Genomic DNA, 18,432 nt, shown 5'->3' on the forward strand with positions numbered 1-18,432 from the left:
CACTTAGTGTCTGTGGGAGGCAAAATGCCTACAGCACCTGGTATTCCCAGACAGTCTCCCATCCAAGTACTAACCAGGCCCAACCCTGCTTAGTTTCCAAGATCTAGCGCATTCAGGGTGGTATGACCGTATGCAGGAAAAGATGCAGTTTCAGCTCTCTGCTGCTCACCAAGCCCACCGCCCGGAGCCTGCTGCTCTTAATCGCACCTGCACAGGCTCCCCTCGGGAAGTCTGACATGCGCTCACTGCCAGAGGCCCAATGCCCCAACCCACATGGAACACCATTTTTAGGGTCGAGCCTGCGTCGCATGCGCTTGCGCATGCATTTTGCTTGCGAGACGCATTAGTAGTTAGAAAAGGGCTCGGAGCCCCGCCCATGTCACGTCAGTGTCTTTCATTGGTTCGTGGGCTTGCCTTTCAAAATATACTTGCTTTCATTAGTGGAAGGCATTCATGTGTCATGCCTTTTCCGGTGGTTAGCACCTCCTCAAGCACAGCGACCAAGTACTGAAAACCCGTGAGGCTCGCTGTTTTCCGTCCGGTTTGTGGACTACTTTTTATCTTTTTTTGCAGCGCAATCTCGCTTGGCAGAAGTCGAGCGCTTTGCATGACATCGACCCTGTTACGTAGTTAATTGCACTTTTGCCTGTTACGTAGATAATTGCACTTTTGCCGATAGGTTTAATGTGGCAAAAAAAGTCCGGTTGGGAGTTTACAACTGCTAATAACTCTAACTCAGAGAAATGCGAGACCTGTTGCATTGCAAATGCTTGTTTTATTAATAGGCTCATGGATTTCTTGTCCATAAAGATGGCGTTATGTTCTAAACTTCTTATAACACAAAACAGTGTGGTTCGAAACCTCAACTACTTTTCAAGGGCTTACGTCAGAAATTGAAATGGCAAGATCATTTGGCTTGTGCTCTACAGTACTGTGTGTACTCTATTAAATGTTCTGCTTTGTAGTCATTGATTGACAAATTAGGCTTCATCTGTAAGTGAACGCAAAATGCTGAATGTAAATTGCATGTGCATAAAACACTTTCGTAGGCAGCTGCCACAGTTAATGTTGCAAGCAGTGTCTACTTAATGAGGTGGCATTTAGAGTCAGGGCATTTGGTCATTACCTTACATTTATGAGTCCTATGTAACTACTTACTATAACTCTTACAATTGCAGAAAGCTCTGCACTAATGTTACAGAGGGTGAACACTTCTTTGAAGGTTAACCTAATCTCTCAGATACTACTCAAGCAATTAGTAATTGAAGTTCAGGCCTACTAATTTGCAAGTGAAACAAAAATTACAGTCTTGTACTTTAATAAACCACCTGCAGCTTTTGTGGCTGTTTAGCCCAGTGGTTCCCCCAACCTGTGTTCTGGGTACCGCAGGGGGTCCCTGAAGTCTCCTCAGGGGGTCTGCAACTTCTTAGAAAATTGAATAATATTAACAGAATAATAAAGTATATATAGATAAAGAGGCTAAATGTACAGTTGCAAATTTTCAGTTGAATTTAGAAAAGTCCCAATCTTCCTATTAAAATGTAATTTGTAATGTTTTTATTTATATTTGTTTGCAGATTAAATAAAATGTGTTATAATTTGTGTATGTGTTTGATGAATGCCTGATTCTGTATTTCTTGTGTATTGTTCTGTGTTTCAAATAATCAACAATTTTTAGGCGGAGTCCACGGTTTTCAGTAATGACTCAGTGGAGGGTCCCCAGATTCCAATAATGATTCAGTGGGGCTCCTTTGGTTCCGTAGCGGTCCATAGAAGTCAAAAGGTTGGGTACTACTGGTTTACCCTATCACTATGTAGGAGTTAGACTGCCAAACAGTTTGTTGTGATCAGCTGAGGGATAGTAAACAGTAATGGATGTGGATCTTTAATAACAGGTTCTGCATATAATTTGTTTGCATAAGGTGAACGGCTAATGCGCAGCTAAGTGGTTAGCAAGAATCTGGTTTTATTGCTGCACCATTATTCAGATGAACAATATATCAGCAGTGAGGTATATCGGACAACCTGCAGGTATTCAAGATTCAAGAAGTTGCTGGATCTGGCGGAGTGTGTGCAGAGTTAACAGCAAAACAGATCTATCTACAGCCCATGTTCTAAAATAGTGCTTAGGCACGTCTGCTTTAAACAGCGAAATATAGAAAGGCGTTTTACCCACTGCTCTTTTTTCATGTAGGAGGCCCCTGGGCCATTCGGGGAGCCCTACATGCTCCCAGGAAGTTTGGAGCAGTCAGGGTTGTGATAGAGTGAACCGTAGTCATAATTTACCTGTGTTCGGACGCTCTTTAGGCCGATGAATCTTTTGACTAAGTGGGAACTCTCTGTACTCTTAATCGATCAGTCGCATCAAATCAATAATCAATAACGTACATAAGCAATACCTTGATCAACATAACGCTTAACAATTAATCCAGAATACATTTCGGCGAACCCTGACCTTTCAGTCAGGAATAACCACACCAGTTTATTGCAAAGTTAGTGAATTTATTTCCCTATATTAACAAAGCTAGTACAATATATATGTGTCTCAACACCAAATGATAAACGTAAATGAACATTAATAGCTGTCCATAACGTCGAAACAAGTGTAATCTATGTAGCATTTGAATCACAAGACATTCGATAATGGCAATGCAAAGCACTAATACGATAATCTGTAATGAGCTAATTGCATACATTTAGTCAGCATAACAAGATCTCAAATTGCATCGTGCGACATATGGAATCCTCATCTAACCTCAAATTAGCATCGGCATGTGGGACTTCATGCAAAAACAATTTAGCAACATAAATTTAGAAAACTCCTAACTAGGGCTGTTATCAAAATCAGCAGTTGGTTACCTAAAAGAAACACAATGCAATTTTACAATTTCCTTTCATATTTACCAATTACGATCAGCATACAAGGAAGTCTTCGTCTCACAGGTACCGTTTCTCGATCAGCATTGGTACCGTTTCGATCAGCATGGAACGGGACAAAAGGGCAAGGGTGGACGGGGCAATTGCCTCACGGCGGCAAGGTAAAACTACTATTTCATGCAGAGGGATCAAATCAAAGTTAAAGTCTCTAGGGCCAGAATCATTTAAAGTCTCTTTCTCTCGATTAGAGAAAGCATCAAAGTCTCTCAAAATGGCGTCGCAGCAAAGTGGGCCATAATAGCTACGAAGTCTACAAAATGGCGTAGTGTCCGGGTAATGACCTAATCTCTTCTTGTGCACCTGGTTTTTATAGGCAACAGTTCGAATCCAGTAGGGTCTCCATTGGAGGGTTCATAGGTTAGCTTCAAATTGTCCAATCAAAAACGACAGTTCTCAAGCTTTTACTTAAGCATACATTATCCTTGGAGATGGGTACGCAAGTTGCAACATTGTCTACCAATTAGCTCACTTTCAGAGCCTCCATTGTCCGCACCTGCAAGTCGACCTTGAAGTAAGGAGAAAATATGCCAGGCTGGCACGAAACTTTAAGATAAGCATGTGAACAGTTTCTGTGGAAAAGTACAGCTTCAAGCAGAAATACACGTTTAATAGCACATTGGAAAAATACGAGCATCTAAACCGTGAGACCAGGCCACTAGGCCAAAGCCTCCGCTAAAGTAATGCTAAGCTAACGCATTTCAAACAAGCAAATCGTAGCACACGTTTATGATTATGTCGGATTAGTGCAATTCTAGTACACCACGTTATATAAAGCACGCTTATAAATGTTGGCAAACTACTCTAAGGGCACATTTTGTCCCCGTACAATCTTTATTAGTTCGGTTAAAGTCACACATGATTATTTCACACTACGTTTACGTGTTAATAAATGTAAAACCTTCATTTTCTGCTTCATCAGTTGCCCTCAAGGGAATACGTAAAGGTGGTTCCTGTCTAGACAGTAGCAGCCTGGCTCCTCCTGCACTGTCAGTGAAGAAGCCCGACTGTGACGACTCGTGGGCAGTAAGTCCTTAGCTGTGATTTAGCATCGGTAGCTTTGGAATCTGGTACATAAGCAGTGCTGCAATTGCAGTCACAAGAACTTCAGTGTTGGACAGCTGTGGTGGCTGCACATAGAGCTATATACATAAATCACCTCGGGATGCCAGATTATCCCATCTCATCTTCCAGTCCTGTGCGTTCCATTTACAAATCCGATTTTTTTGTTTATTATTGCAGTTAGTTCAGTATAAACGAACCAGGTCTTCAACTCCTCAGATGCATTTTGTTTCCAATGAAAAGCCCAGGGCTGGCAAATTGTGCCCATGGTCACATTCAGACAACTTTTTAATTTATTGGGGGATAATTTGAGGCGGTTGCGTGAGCAATATTTGTGCTTCGTCACACCTTTTCATGTTATGTCAATATTTTTCTTTTTCCAGAATGTGCTTTTTGTCTCGGTAGATTTCCGTCTTTTTCTGCGTTGCATTATCAGAAAAATACAAGTAAACGTCACTGCAAACAGCCTGCTGATTGGTGGCTGGTAGTCTGCTTTCAGTTTGTGAAAAATGGTGGGAATTCGCTTATATGCAGCTGGTGACGTTTTTTATTACAAGCGAGCTCTGACGAAATAAAGTACAGATCTTTGTAGGGATATGGTTGATGTATACAATGCAGAGCGTGCATTTATAGGACCCGAACTAATAGAGAAAACAATTGAATTGTTGCTTTGTTTTATGAATTGGAGTTTGTTTTTTTTTCTCTGAAATCAGTGATTAGTTACACAGAAGATAACGATCTCTTGAAAGCACATCCAGCGTGCTTTGCAAAAAACAACCAAAAATGATTTGTCCGTTTTTTCGTGAACTTTAAGAACAGGGCAACTTAACATATTTCCTTTTAACTGGCACGTATATACATAGATGCATAATTATCATCATAACTGGTGTACACGAAATACAGACTCCTATTTCAAAGTATAACATAACAGCATCTCTGGTGCGCTTTCCTACACCTCGAGGGGGCTCCAACGTGTGCTATTATTTTAACAGTGCAAGTACGGGTTAAATATAACATGCACGACTTTACATGACCTGCATGTCCAATGGTATGTAGTGATAACTTAACTTTATGCAGTTCCAGTTTAGAAAGGAGCAATGCTGTAGCTTAGCCTGCATTTAAAATCCATAGAAATAGAAAATAATAAATCTGACTCTGGACTATATAAAATAGTTCATATAGTGCATTCTGAATATTACAATAATTTGAGCAGTAGAACATCTTGAAACTAATGTTAAAGTATAACTCTTGCTCCCATTGTGACGAATAAATATATATTTTTTTGTAAATTCCTACAAGGTTTGCCATTTTCCTGCTTTGAAAAGTATAAACCTGCTTCACAAGTCACTTCCCCGTTGAAACTCAGCAAAATGTTTCCATTTGTATATACAGGGAAAATAGAACCACTGAGCTACCTCCCACTATGTTTACAAAGTACACCAATTCATCTTCTGTCTGCACCGTAATTGGCAATTAGTGTTCCCTTGCCATTCAACAATTGTGTGTGCCATAGTACAGAAAGAAACCCGACATCACCTGTTATGGCTCCTCCGAACTCTCTCCAATCAGCAACAAACGTCCCATTTACCCTCTGCTCCTTCCGATCCAGGAGATCCCGATCATGTCTACACACTCTGTCAAATCCTCCTCTGCCAAGTGTTTTAGAGTGGAGTAGGATGAAGTAGAGTGTCATAGAGTGGAGCACCGTCAAGTGGAGTGTCGTAGAGTACAGCGGAAAAGTGTGTCATATAGTGGACGGTAGAGCGAAGTTGAGTGGCGTGTTGTTGAATGTTATACAATGTAGTACAGTGGCAAATAGTGTTGTAGAGTGGAGTTGCACACAGTGGATTAGAGTGTGGGACACTGAAGTGGCGTGAAGTGGAGTATAGTACAGTGACAGAGTTGGATAAAGTTTAGTAGAGTGGAGTATAGTGGAGTACATTGGAGTGGGGTAGTGTAGAGTGGAGTAAATGTAATTGAGTGGAGTGGGTATTGTAGACTGCAGTGACATGGAGTGCAGTAAAGTAGAGTGGTTTAGCCTTTAGTCGAGTAAATTGTCATAAACTGGAGTACTGTGTTGTAGAGTATAGTGGAGTGTCATACAATATTAGAAAACGATGTAGACTACACTAGAGTATGGTGGCATACAGTCTAGTTGATTTCTGTAGAGTGCGGTGGTGTACAGGACAATCTTGTAGGGTGTGATAGAGTGGATTGGCATACAGTGTTATAGAGTACAGTGGCTTCAGTGGCGTAGAATGTAGTGGCGTACAGTGGAGTAGAGCGGAGTTCGGTATCAGTAAAGTGGAATTAAGTGGAATGCAGTGGCATAGAAAGAGTTTCGTACAGTGTCATAGTGGACTAGAATATCGTAAAGTGGAGTAGAGTGTTGGACAGTGCCATACAATATAGTACAGTGCTGTACAGTGGAGTGAAGGGATATAGACAAGAGTAAAGTGTCACAGTATGGCATACTGGGTAGTAGAGTGTTGTAGAGTGGAGTTGCATTAAGTACAGTATGTGTGTAACAGAGCTGCGTAGAGTGGGTTGTTTAGTAGCGTGGAATGAGGTAAAGTCTTGTACAGTGGAGTAGAGTTGTGTGGAGTAAGGAGTGTATTGGTGTGTCGTGCAGTAGAGTGGCATGGAGTGTACTGGCATCGCGTATGTAGTATACTTATAAATTACATTTGGGTCTTGTTCAGTAGTGGTGTAATGTGTCCTAAAGAAAAGCATTGTATAGTGGAATAGAGTATTTTACATTGGAGTGTACAGGGATAGAGAGGAGTATAGAGTTGGACAGTGGAGTGTACAGGGATAGAGAAGAGTAGAATTTCATACAGTGCCATGAAGTGTTGAAGAATTTTACAGAGTAGAGTTATATAGGGTGGCGATTAGTGTTATACAATAGAGCGGCATAGAGTGGAGTGGTGTACATTGTAATGGCATAGAGTATGTTATAAAGTGGAGTAGCATACAGTGGAATAGCATACAGAGTTGAGTGCAAATTTGATTTGGACAGTGGGGTGTACCGGGATAGACTGGAGTAGAGTCTAGTAGAGTGGCATAGAGTTTAGTAGAGTTTTGTAGAGTGGCGTTGCATAGAGTGGAGGAGAGTACACTGGAGTGATGTAGAGTGGAGTAGTGTACAGTGGAGTGAGATGAAGTGGAATAGTGTAGACTGGAGTGGAATAGAGTGGAGGAGCGTATAGTGTAGTAGTGTACAGTGGAGTGGTGTACAGTGAAGTGGTGTTGAGTGGAATGCTATATTGTGGGGTAAAGTGTAATAGCATACAATGGAGCGGGGTATAGTGGAATACCATACAGCTGTGCAGCAAAGATTGAAGTTGTGTACAAAGTAATAGCGTAGAATGGAGTGGCATACAGTGGAATCGAGTGGAGTACAGTGGCGTGTCGTAGAGTAGGATAGCATAGAATGGAATACCCCAAAGCATAATAGTGTAGTGTGAAGTGGTGTCCAGTGGAGTGGTGAGGTACTGGGTTTTTCAGAACCAGTACTGATCCGGTAACCCAGTGGTGCCAGGGTACACCCAAAGACCTCGGGTACTTTCCTGATTCAGACCACAGAAACTCAGAGTCTTCTAGGTGAAGTCAAAGATCGAATTTATTGGCTGCAACCAAGTGACAAGCGTCCTAGAAGTACAACAGCACGGTTTGTATGTTCTCAGGAGACTGTGTGTCAATGCAAAGTCAGGTTTCCTTATATACAGTTTTTTAAGCTTCAGGCAAACATTCTTGACATTTTGGTTGGTCATTCACATGTTTTCACTACAAAGGAAAAAACAGTGTCATGATGAAACCTCATATTTCATGTCATCCAACCCATAATAAATTACCCGGCAAGGCCTAGTATTTTACATCAGATAAGTGTGGACCCCCAATAAAAACGGGCACCTCCCCCTCGTAAAGTAAGAAGAAGAAAAGAGCAGGTGCAGGTGTGAGCAAGCTTAGGCAGGGTGTGTGAGCGATAATAAGGGTTTTATGGCATGGTGTGCCTTGATGCTATCTGATTCGGCCACTGGGAGAGGGACTGACCAAACAGGTTTGGCCTGAGGCAATGGTTCCAGCTTGCCCAGGTCAGAGAAAAGTCAATCAAGGTGTACGTGTCCTTGGAATCAAATCTGACTGTATTATAAGCCTATGTGAGGGCAACTTTTAAAAATGGCTGCCGTGTATAAAATGGGAGCCACGAGTGCAGGACGAAAATGGCGATTTCGAGGTGAAAACGCTGCTGGAATTGAGCGAAAATGCTCATGCTTAGTGTACTAGTCATTATCGGTCTTTTGATACTAAAATCGTACTGCTGTGGCAAAGTAAATTACATGTGTCCAGAATTTTTAGAACCACAAACCCTCCTTTTGCCCTTACATAGGCAATAAACCTATTCTCATGCTAATCTGAGTCCAGGTCTATGTTTATAAGGCCATGGAGATGTTGCTGGAGCAAAATTCTAGTACTTGGTAACTCTCTCTGGACAGGTCTCCTCGAACATGAAGTTGCACAAAAGGCCACATATGGCAGGACAAAATAAGGAATACCTCTATCTGCAGTAGGTGGCATAAGATCACACACCCAACAATTAGTGATGTTCACTACTAACTAGTGTTGATGCAGAAGCTGTACAAAAGAATTGCTTACGAATTCTGATCTTCTAACCTGCTCATGTTCAGGAAAAGGGTGAAAAGAGTGCAAAGAAACAATAGTAGGAAAAGACATAGGTTGGGAAGTGGGTGCAGAAGTCAATTGAGTAGAGAAAAACAATCCCACCCATAAATGACAACGTCATGTTTAAAAGACACTAAAAAACACGTTATTAAGAACATATAGACAACGGGAGAAAGTAGTGACCACTATTACAAATGAAATAATAATTTTTCACAACCCTAACCAAAAAGCAAATCCTAAAATTATCTAGTAACATTTTTAGGGCTCCTCTACATTTCAGTAATTTTGGTATGTTCTGGTGGAACAGTGGTGACTCTCATCAATGCTCTAAGGTGAAAAGGGGGTACTCTTTCCACAGAAAATGGACTTTATTCTGCTTTTACTAAACAGAATAGTACTTTAAAACAATGCCAGCAAAACAATCAGTCTCCTAACACCTAGTCTATACAATCACACGGAAACCTCTTGTGAAACCAACTATGCCCAGAGTCCGTTCAAAAAGCCTCTCTGGCAGGCTTCTATTGTCCATCAAATTTTCTTTTGTTGTTTTCTTTCGCATGGGCCTCTCAACTCAGGCCTCTTCGTGAGAAAAGTACTGCTTAGTTGGAGTGCCCTCCTGGCAAACACCCACAGCTCACTCGAAAGTCTCAATGTCTTAAAGCAATGCACCAGTGTCTCTCCTCTGTGGCAGACACTACAAACAATGTGCTCTTCATTGATCAAGGGCACAAATCATCTCGTGCAGACCCAAGCACCATTAATTGGGAAATAGCTCAAGCTCAGCAGCACTTTCAGACTCCAACACTCATTATTTAGTGTCCGAGGACGCTCAAGCTGCTCTTTCATGGGCACCACAATATAGTGCCTTTTTCCAAACTTTAAATCTCCGGTGGACTGCCCTTCTTCCGTTGGAGCAAAGAAAAGGGGGTGTGTGGCCAAAACTCAGGCCAAGGGGCTCAAGGGATTGCACACTGTCAGAGGTTACCAGCACATGACCGGTAGAGAAATGAAACCTCAAAACAGCTCTGCCATCAACAACAGGAATCCTTCTCTTTAGCTCTTTTACACTGAAACTTTGGTTTTGTGATGTCCAACGCCGTCTGATGGAGCAAGTACGATACCATGCGCTGGCGATCGCTGTCCAGCTTTGCTACTTTCTGGGTGCTGAGACTGTAGGGCCAAAACGTCCATCTTTCATCTGTAGCTGTCACTGATGGGAATTAGGCTTAAATCAATGTCCTGCAGGTTATTATGACTTGATACCCGCAGAATCTAGTGACGTAGGAAATGTGCCACAGTTGTTAGTTCCCTTCAATTTAGTACAAAAACAGTTCATGGTTTTTAACAAGGGGACTGCAAGCAGGTGGTCTGCAATCTTCAAAGGAGTAGCCATACACCATGGGCATAAAATACAAAGACAAAGGCAGAAGGCAGAAGGGCAAAACAGGGTCTCTAGCATCTTTAATTGGGTTCTCTCCATTATTCTCTGCCATCTATAACTACATGAGAATTCTATCTGAATGGATTTCCTCACACAGTGGCATTGTCTAATGGGGTAAACACATATTTTCCTCAATGATTAAGTCTAGGTGTTCCTCCTTATCTTAGAACATCTCAATAGAGAAATCACATGATACCGATTATCAGGGACATGTAGAAACCTTCCTTTAAAAACTGTGCATCAGGTGCACTATGCAATACACAGGCTAAAAGTCAAATGTGCAAACAAAAAGACAAGAACTAGAGGGTCCTGATATTTGCATGATTAGGACACATCTGATCCCACCAAAAATTAAAGTAGCAGGAACAGAAGGGAACCGAAAACCAAATTAAAATAGACATTGAAAATTCGTCATGTTCAAAAAGGTAAACATAAGATATCTCCTATTGAAATGGAAAACTTGTCTTACTATAATATTGAGTCAGTTAACCAGTCTATCGCTACCCTGACAGTCAGGCTGGAAAACATTGAAGCAGGCCTAAGGCAAATTCTTGAAAACCAGTCTGGTCATACCAAAGGGAATTATACATAAAATGGGGGTCCCTGGTACATCACTGCAGTCTGGAAATGTGAACCTGAACAATACATCAATAATAATAAAAGGTCTGACTGGTGAAAGGAATTTGAAAAAGAGAAATGGGACTAGGACATAGCTAAAATCTCAATAGCTAAGCATGATGCGACATTGGTCAGGGGAAGTAACAAAAGAAAATATCTATAGGAAGAACAAAAAAATTATTTGGGTGATAGTCAGGCATGTGACACAACACCGAGAGTACGGGTGATACACAAAGGCCAAAGTTACACAAATTTTAACTCTACCGTTGGCGACTACACCATATACGGTACTCCTAGCTAATGTTTCAGTTCCTTCTTCAGGAAAAAATGAAAACCTGGTTTTCTTTTAAGGAACGTAAGCCATATGCTACTTAGGAAACAGAACATCATTAACTAATGTAATATAGAAATTAGGCCACCTTGAGTCACAGATCTATAATTTCATCCTTAGGTCCAATCAAGGCTACATAAATGTAGGGCTGCCTGTTCCTTTAAGGGAAGGGGCAGTAACGTGACTAATTGCAGGTGACACACTTTGATCCTGTATATCTCTTTTTATTTTCCTTCAATACCATTATAGCCAAATAGACATGCACTGGTGAAGTGTTGTCTCTTATGTTCACAGCATGAAATATCATTATCTGTGGAATTTAGTAACCAGAACAAGTTCAACCAACTGTTGTGTAGCGATTGGCATCGTCATGACCATCCCCTCACAACACAGGGGAGCTTGTAATAGTATCAAAAGCAGCAACAAACATGCAAAAAACAAATAAAAAATAATAAAAACGCACAAAACGTCAAGCTATCAGATATACTTGCTGTGTATCAAGCACAAAAAGCATAGACAAAACAATAGCATGTGTGAATAAGCGGTGACACACAACACCATGTCATGTACTTTATGCACTGTAAACCTGCAGCCCAAAACCCAATATTTGGGCCTGTTTAATTTGTCAGGTTTAAAATCCTTACCCTCCTTTTGACAGTAGATCACCAGGCAATGGAAATCTGCTGTCAAATATAACTTTACTGTTTCTCTTCTAACATACAGGACCAGCAAGAACAATTCATGATAGGACCAAATACACGAAAATAAATTTCCATTACTTAACTGTTACCCTCTTGTCAGTTACTTCGCAACATCAAGCCACCTTAGTTTTACCTTTCTAAAAGTAAAAATTGTTACACTGACACTCCATATTAATTTGGCACCTATAATTTCCACTGTGAAAAATAAGTCTTAATTGGTAAATTGTTCTCATTAAGGCATGTAGCCTTCAAAATTTTAGAAAAGGGCTGCATCTTATTTTCTGTCTAAGACTTAATGCAACACTTCGTTTTCTGTCAAATAACAGCAACTAGCAGGCATCATTTTATTTTTTTAGAGCGGAGACACAAATGTATCAGTTCTGCAGAGCATTTAACATGATGTTGGGACTTTCGAAGAAACCCCTTTTTTTATATTTTCCCTTTGGAATTCAGTTCTTTAATTGTATTGATGTTCTTCTGGAGAAACCAGAAATCCCACTTTTAGAGGCCCGTAGGGTCATTCTGCATTTCACAGAGACAAAGCCCTAATTTAAAAGGTCACAAGTGTCAACATGACAGCCTCCTCCATTGTTTAAGGGAAAACTAAAGATAGCATCTCAGCAGCGTGACTTGAGCCAGCCTCTGTAGCTCTCCTAGCTTCTGCCTCTCTGAATCTGTCAAAGACAGTAGGCCTTCCTATTTTCCTTCTAACCTGCAATCATTCACTCTATTTAAAAAAAAAAAAAATTCCTTTTTAGGCGCTAAAAAAAATTATCTCTATTTCCAGATTATTAAACTACATTTACTGTGAATAATTCACAAACCTTAATAACACACATACCAGTTGTTAGAATAAATGCTTGTTGCAATTCCATGCAATGGTACATATTTCATCAACCTCGAATGAATGAACGTCTCAGTAGGCCCAGCTGAAGTTAGAACCTTCAACCTTGATATTAAAACAAGCCTTTGTACTGGCACATTGACTCATTGAATCATAAGAAGGCACAACCTGCAAATATATATCAAACCTAAATGTATGCATTTACTGAAACCTGAGACACTTTAAAAAGTACTCTGAATGAAAGAAAATGCAGTTTAAACAGTGCTTTTGCCCAAAATCGACTTTGATATTTTAGGCATTAAAAATCAATATCCTACAATTTTCTTGCATAATATGCATTACCAGAATGTCTATTACACAATCCATGAGTCAGCCATTGAAAATATTAACTTATACTTTATAGAAATGAGCTTGTTTGCTCCTGCGCCAAGGGAAAATTGCACATACAAATGTCATTTTAGCGGTGCAACATAACTTAAATTACATTTTAATGCTAGGAGGTCATAGTATAGGTATTAAGCTTTATAAATATTTAAAAACGATTTTGAAAGGCACTTATTTTTTAAATAATTTTTCCATAATTAATAATTTTCTTTTTAAAAAAAAATAAAAAAACAATTATTCTTTTTTTTTTGATAATTCCACATATAAAAGCAAGCTGCATCCCTTGCCTATTATTTGGGATACATTAACTCACAAGCATAAGCGCATAAGCCTAACTTGAAATGCGTCACATTTTTGCGCCACTTTCATTTAAAAGGAAGGTTATGCAAAATTCCACCCATGTTTAACTGGGAAAGTGCTGGCTGAATTGAACATTCCTATCAAATATACTGCAGCTGAAAAGTTTGCCTGTGAACATCTAATACAATGCATCTAAGAAAAATGCTGTAAATTTATATATTTTTTTGCAAAAATAGATAATTTCGTTTTGTTTTTTTGGGGCCCTATTTATATCTATTGAATGTGTTTTCTAATTTATTAAGCATTTAACGGCAGTTTTGTATATGTGCACAATTGCTCATTCTATAAATTAAAGAGCAACATATAGCTATGTTAGCACATCACATGGTTCATTTCTGGATTTTTTCTAAGTTTCTACTTAATATTAATTAACCAACATTTTACTTAACAAACTGAAAACATCAAGAAGACCCACAAACACACATTGAGCTCATTTCAGATATAAACAGAAAACACTCAGGACACACAATACAGCGCGCTTTAGCCATTTTTCATAAATAGCGCCATCGCAATTTACTTACAGAACCGTTTGCAGATCCTAGTTGTAAGTCATATTTACAAGAGAAAAGAAAACTTTTCTCAATAGTGTTCCAAAAAACTGCAAAAACAGCCTCACAGACATTTATTTCCAAGAATAGCGGACCCATACTTTATTAAACGTGATGGGGCCCACTCCGTGCTTCACATATAGTTCATAGGTTGGAGTTCCAATCGGAGGAACCGGACATGAGTCCTCCAACCGGGAGTCCCTTTTACAACCAAGACAAAACAAATTTCCAAGTCTGCTAAGACCAGGCATCTTCGCTCACTAGTCTAGCTTCAAACTTCAAAGGATTATCGTTTACGATAGTCTCGTGAATACACGAGTCCTTCGGCTTTGGTACTTGCAAGTTCCAAATCAAAGTGATCCCGAATGGATACCAAACCAAATGTCCAACTAAGGACCAAACCAAGTGTCCAACTAAGGACTGGGAGACGCTCCACTTATACTTAACTGAAAATATCGAAGACGTCACCAGAAGACTCGTCTTATCGTTTCGCTCTACCAAACATCAAGGGTCCAAATCAGGGCGATAGCCAGGGCAGCAGTCCTTCGTAGCCGTCGGGAAGCGGGGAACCTCGCAGCAAAGACTTTCGGACCACGTCGACATGCAGGGGTCGATGAAGTGGTGGCCTTCCTCCAGAATTTTCACACGAAGCTCCCCACGGACCTCAGGCTTGGACCGGTACCGCTGGTATCGCCCCACGTTGGGCGCCAACTGAGGTACTGGGTTTTTCAGAACCGGTACTGATCCGGTAACCCAGTGGTGCCAGGGTACACCCAAAGACCTCGGGTACTTTCCTGATTCAGACCACAGAAACTCAGAGTCTTCTAGGTGAAGTCAAAGATCGAATTTATTGGCTGCAACCAAGTGACAAGCTTCCTAGAAGTACAACAGCACGGTTTGTATGTTCTCAGGAGACTGTGTGTCAATGCAAAGTCAGGTTTCCTTATATACAGTTTTTTAAGCTTCAGGCAAACATTCTTGACATTTTGGTTGGTCATTCACATGTTTTCACTACAAAGGAAAAAACAGTGTCATGATGAAACCTCATATTTCATGTCATCCAACCCATAATAAATTACCCGGCAAGGCCTAGTATTTTACATCAGATAAGTGTGGACCCCCAATAAAAACGGGCACCTCCCCCTCGTAAAGTAAGAAGAAGAAAAGAGCAGGTGCAGGTGTGAGCAAGATTAGGCTGGGTGTGTGAGCGATAATAAGGGTTTTATGGCATGGTGTGCCTTGATGCTATCTGATTCGGCCACTGGGAGAGGGACTGACCAAACAGGTTTGGCCTGAGGCAATGGTTCCAGCTTGCCCAGGTCAGAGAAAAGTCAATCAAGGTGTATGTGTCCTTGGAATCAAATCTGACTGTATTATAAGCCTATGTGAGGGCAACTTTTAAAAATGGCTGCCGTGTATAAAATGGGAGCCACGAGTGCAGGACGAAAATGGCGATTTCGAGGTGAAAACGCTGCTGGAATTGAGCGAAAATGCTCATGCTTAGTGTACTAGTCATTATCGGTCTTTTGATACTAAAATCGTACTGCTGTGGCAAAGTAAATTACATGGGTCCAGAATTTTTAGAACCACAGTGGGGTAGAGTGAAATAGTATATAGCGGAGTGGGGTAGAGTGGAATTGTGTACACTAAATATAGTGTACACAATTCCACTCTACCCCACTCCACTATATACTATTTCACTCTACCCCACTAGGCTTACAGTGGAGAAGTGTATAGTGGAGTGGAATAGAGTAGAGTTGAGTGGCATACAGTAGAATGTTGTACAGTTGAGTAGCATCCAGTTCAGTGGTATACAGTGGGCTGATGTAGACTGGAGTAGCAAACAGTGGCATTGCGTAAGTTGAGTCTGGTGGAGTGGCATTGAGTGGACTTGCATATAGTAGAGTGGCTACAGTGGTGTGTCATATGTATTCCTTTGTAAAGGTGACATAAGTATGGCTCTATGAGTGACGAAAGGTTACTGCAATCTAGTTATACAGCTAGCCCTTGGTCATATTTTGGATTATGGTATACCATGATAACTTTGCAGTATACCGGGTTCATGGCGACGGCAAGCCAGTATATAATTGGGTAATGGCTGGTTTCTGAGAATGAAAAGACAGCCATATTTTTATACTACAGTTTGGCTGTGTTTAGTGTTAGGACCTTAGATATAGGTAAGTAGTTGTTTGCTACCTATTACAATTTTTTTTAAAGTGGTAATTGATAGGGAAATTCACTTTTAAAAAAATAATATTTTGAAATAAGTGTACAGCCATGTACTGTGGTAACTTCACAATTTGTTTTTGAATCTTTGTGAATGTAGCGCTGTGACAGTTATCACTAAGTTTAAATGCCTTATAACCTAAAAAAGTACTTACCCTACTTAACTTCAGTACCCAAAAAGCATCAGCTCTACGCCATTATGTGTAATCCTGCCACATTTCTTGTAAATCCATTCAGCCATTTTCGCGCTACGTTAACACAATAATCAGTGATGTTTTGTGATGATTCATCAAAGGATTGACAAGTATCAGTGAGGTAATATACAAGGATTTCCTATGTTTGGGAATACTAACTATAACTATACAGTTCAATCATATTGAATGTGATTTCTTTCTTTTTATCTGTTGTATTTGTTTATTGGCTTACATAATCATGTGACCATAAATGTGTCTTTTAGTTCATGTAATAATTCTGAAACTTTACATATGCAGTCCAGCTTATTTTTTGGGCTTCCTTGATACTTAATACTTTTAGTAGGATATTGTATTACATATAAAGACGAAAGTGGTCAAAACAACATCATTGTTATTGTCATAGAAATTTAGATTATTTTTCCCTAGAGGCCAGTTATCGTGTCCTCCAAATAATAGTTTATTTGGCTCACTGCTAGGGCAATTTTTCATTTTGTTGTACGGGGGTGCATAAGGCAGATGGTTTTTGTTTGGTTTATTGGACCACTTTTGTTTTGTAAGCCAGAGATCATGCAAAGAGAATTTATGTAGATTAGGATGTGTTCTATTCGGTATGAATTTGTTTACAAGTTTCCATTAGCATGTGACCAAGAATGGGTCTTTCAGTTGTTTGTGTTGTAAATCTGAAACTTTACATATGCAGTTTAGCTTATTTTTTGGGCTTCATTGCTACTTCTAGTCATTTTGTGCTGAAAAATATCACTAAAGTGAAAAACCTTATAACATAACATTTACTTACTCTACTCACCTGAAGTACCCTCACAAAATCATCTGCGCCCTCTAATATGTAATACTGCCAAATTTCATAGAAATCAAGGTGACGCTTGTGCTATGCAAAATAAAAAAAAACTATGGAAATGCATTGGATTTGAAGCCCGTTTTGGGACTTCCTCTCTTTTCTTTGCACCCCCTTGACCAAACGCTGCAAAGCTTTCAGTCCTCCCTAAAAGAAATAGGGTAGCAGGTCTGCAGTGTTTCATGTATATTCGTCAAACGGGTGCAAAGTTTTATAAGGGACAAAAGTCTGCAAAATACCCATCTCTGGTCACCCTAACTATAACTACAGATCGGCTACCACCGCTCTGCAATATGCATAAATAAATATGCATATTGCATAATATTTATGCTTAGCTTTGTGGTAAAGGTATTTGTGGTAAAGACAGATGTGTGGTAAATGCATGCCTTGTAAAAAAAAAAAAAAAACATGATAAAGGCATGTGTGGTAAATGCACGTGTTATAACATCATACAACCATCGGACGAGCAGTAAGATGATGATTTACAGAGTGGAGGGGCATAACCCGGAAAAGGTGGGGAATAAAAGTATGTATTAAGGAGCTCAATGATCAGAATAGGTACATTTTCATTTTCCTAAATGACAGTGTGCTGAGAGTGCTGTACATAGAGGGGTTGGACACTGAGAAGTGTCTTGGATTTATCAGGAGGCTATACTGATTTTAACATAGGTGGAGGGAACAGATGTTACTCTGATTTTTCCAGCAAGCAGGAGGGCTCTGAGCCTTCCATGTATTTGTAGATTAGGCACATGGTTTTAAATGCAGTTTTGAAGTAGGGGGGAGGCTCATCGATTTTGCTCAAATTGGAGAAAAAAAATATTTTTTACATACTATAACTATGGCAACCTTTTAGATTTCTGCCTGTGAACATTTAGGGAATTATTATTTTTTGAACATTGGAATTGGGACCAATACTAAGGTAATACGATTTTGACTTTATTTTGTAAAACTGTTTTAATCTAACAGAAGTTAATAGGCTTAAAAGGGCATCAACATTACCATTAATTTTCCTAAAAATTAAGAAACATAAATGATCAAGTTTAGATGTTGAAACTGTAACTGGGCATGATGCCACTTGGCAGCTATACCTGCACAGGGATGAGGAATTCCTATCGCCTAACACCCTGGACAAATTGTTTGGGGTCAAGGGTAACAAGTTTTCATGTTTATTTTGTCCTTGGGATAAGTAGGCCCAATCCCCCTGCAGCACAAATTCTTTAGCTGCCAGTTTACAGAGAAAGGAACTGCCTGCA

General features: G+C 40.0%; 1 protein-coding gene and 1 pseudogene across 2 annotated transcripts in view; one reads left to right on the top strand and one right to left on the bottom strand.

Annotated features, from left to right (window-relative positions):
• SLC36A4 (solute carrier family 36 member 4) overlaps nucleotides 1–18,432 on the top strand; it is an 820,425-nt gene that overhangs the window by 81,238 nt on the left and 720,755 nt on the right. The window lies entirely within an intron of this gene.
• On the bottom strand, nucleotides 26–134 carry LOC138252114 (5S ribosomal RNA; annotated as a pseudogene).

The sequence above is a fragment of the Pleurodeles waltl genome, chromosome 8 (genome assembly GCF_031143425.1).
Source record: "Pleurodeles waltl isolate 20211129_DDA chromosome 8, aPleWal1.hap1.20221129, whole genome shotgun sequence".
Classification (NCBI taxonomy): Eukaryota; Metazoa; Chordata; class Amphibia; order Caudata; family Salamandridae; genus Pleurodeles; species Pleurodeles waltl.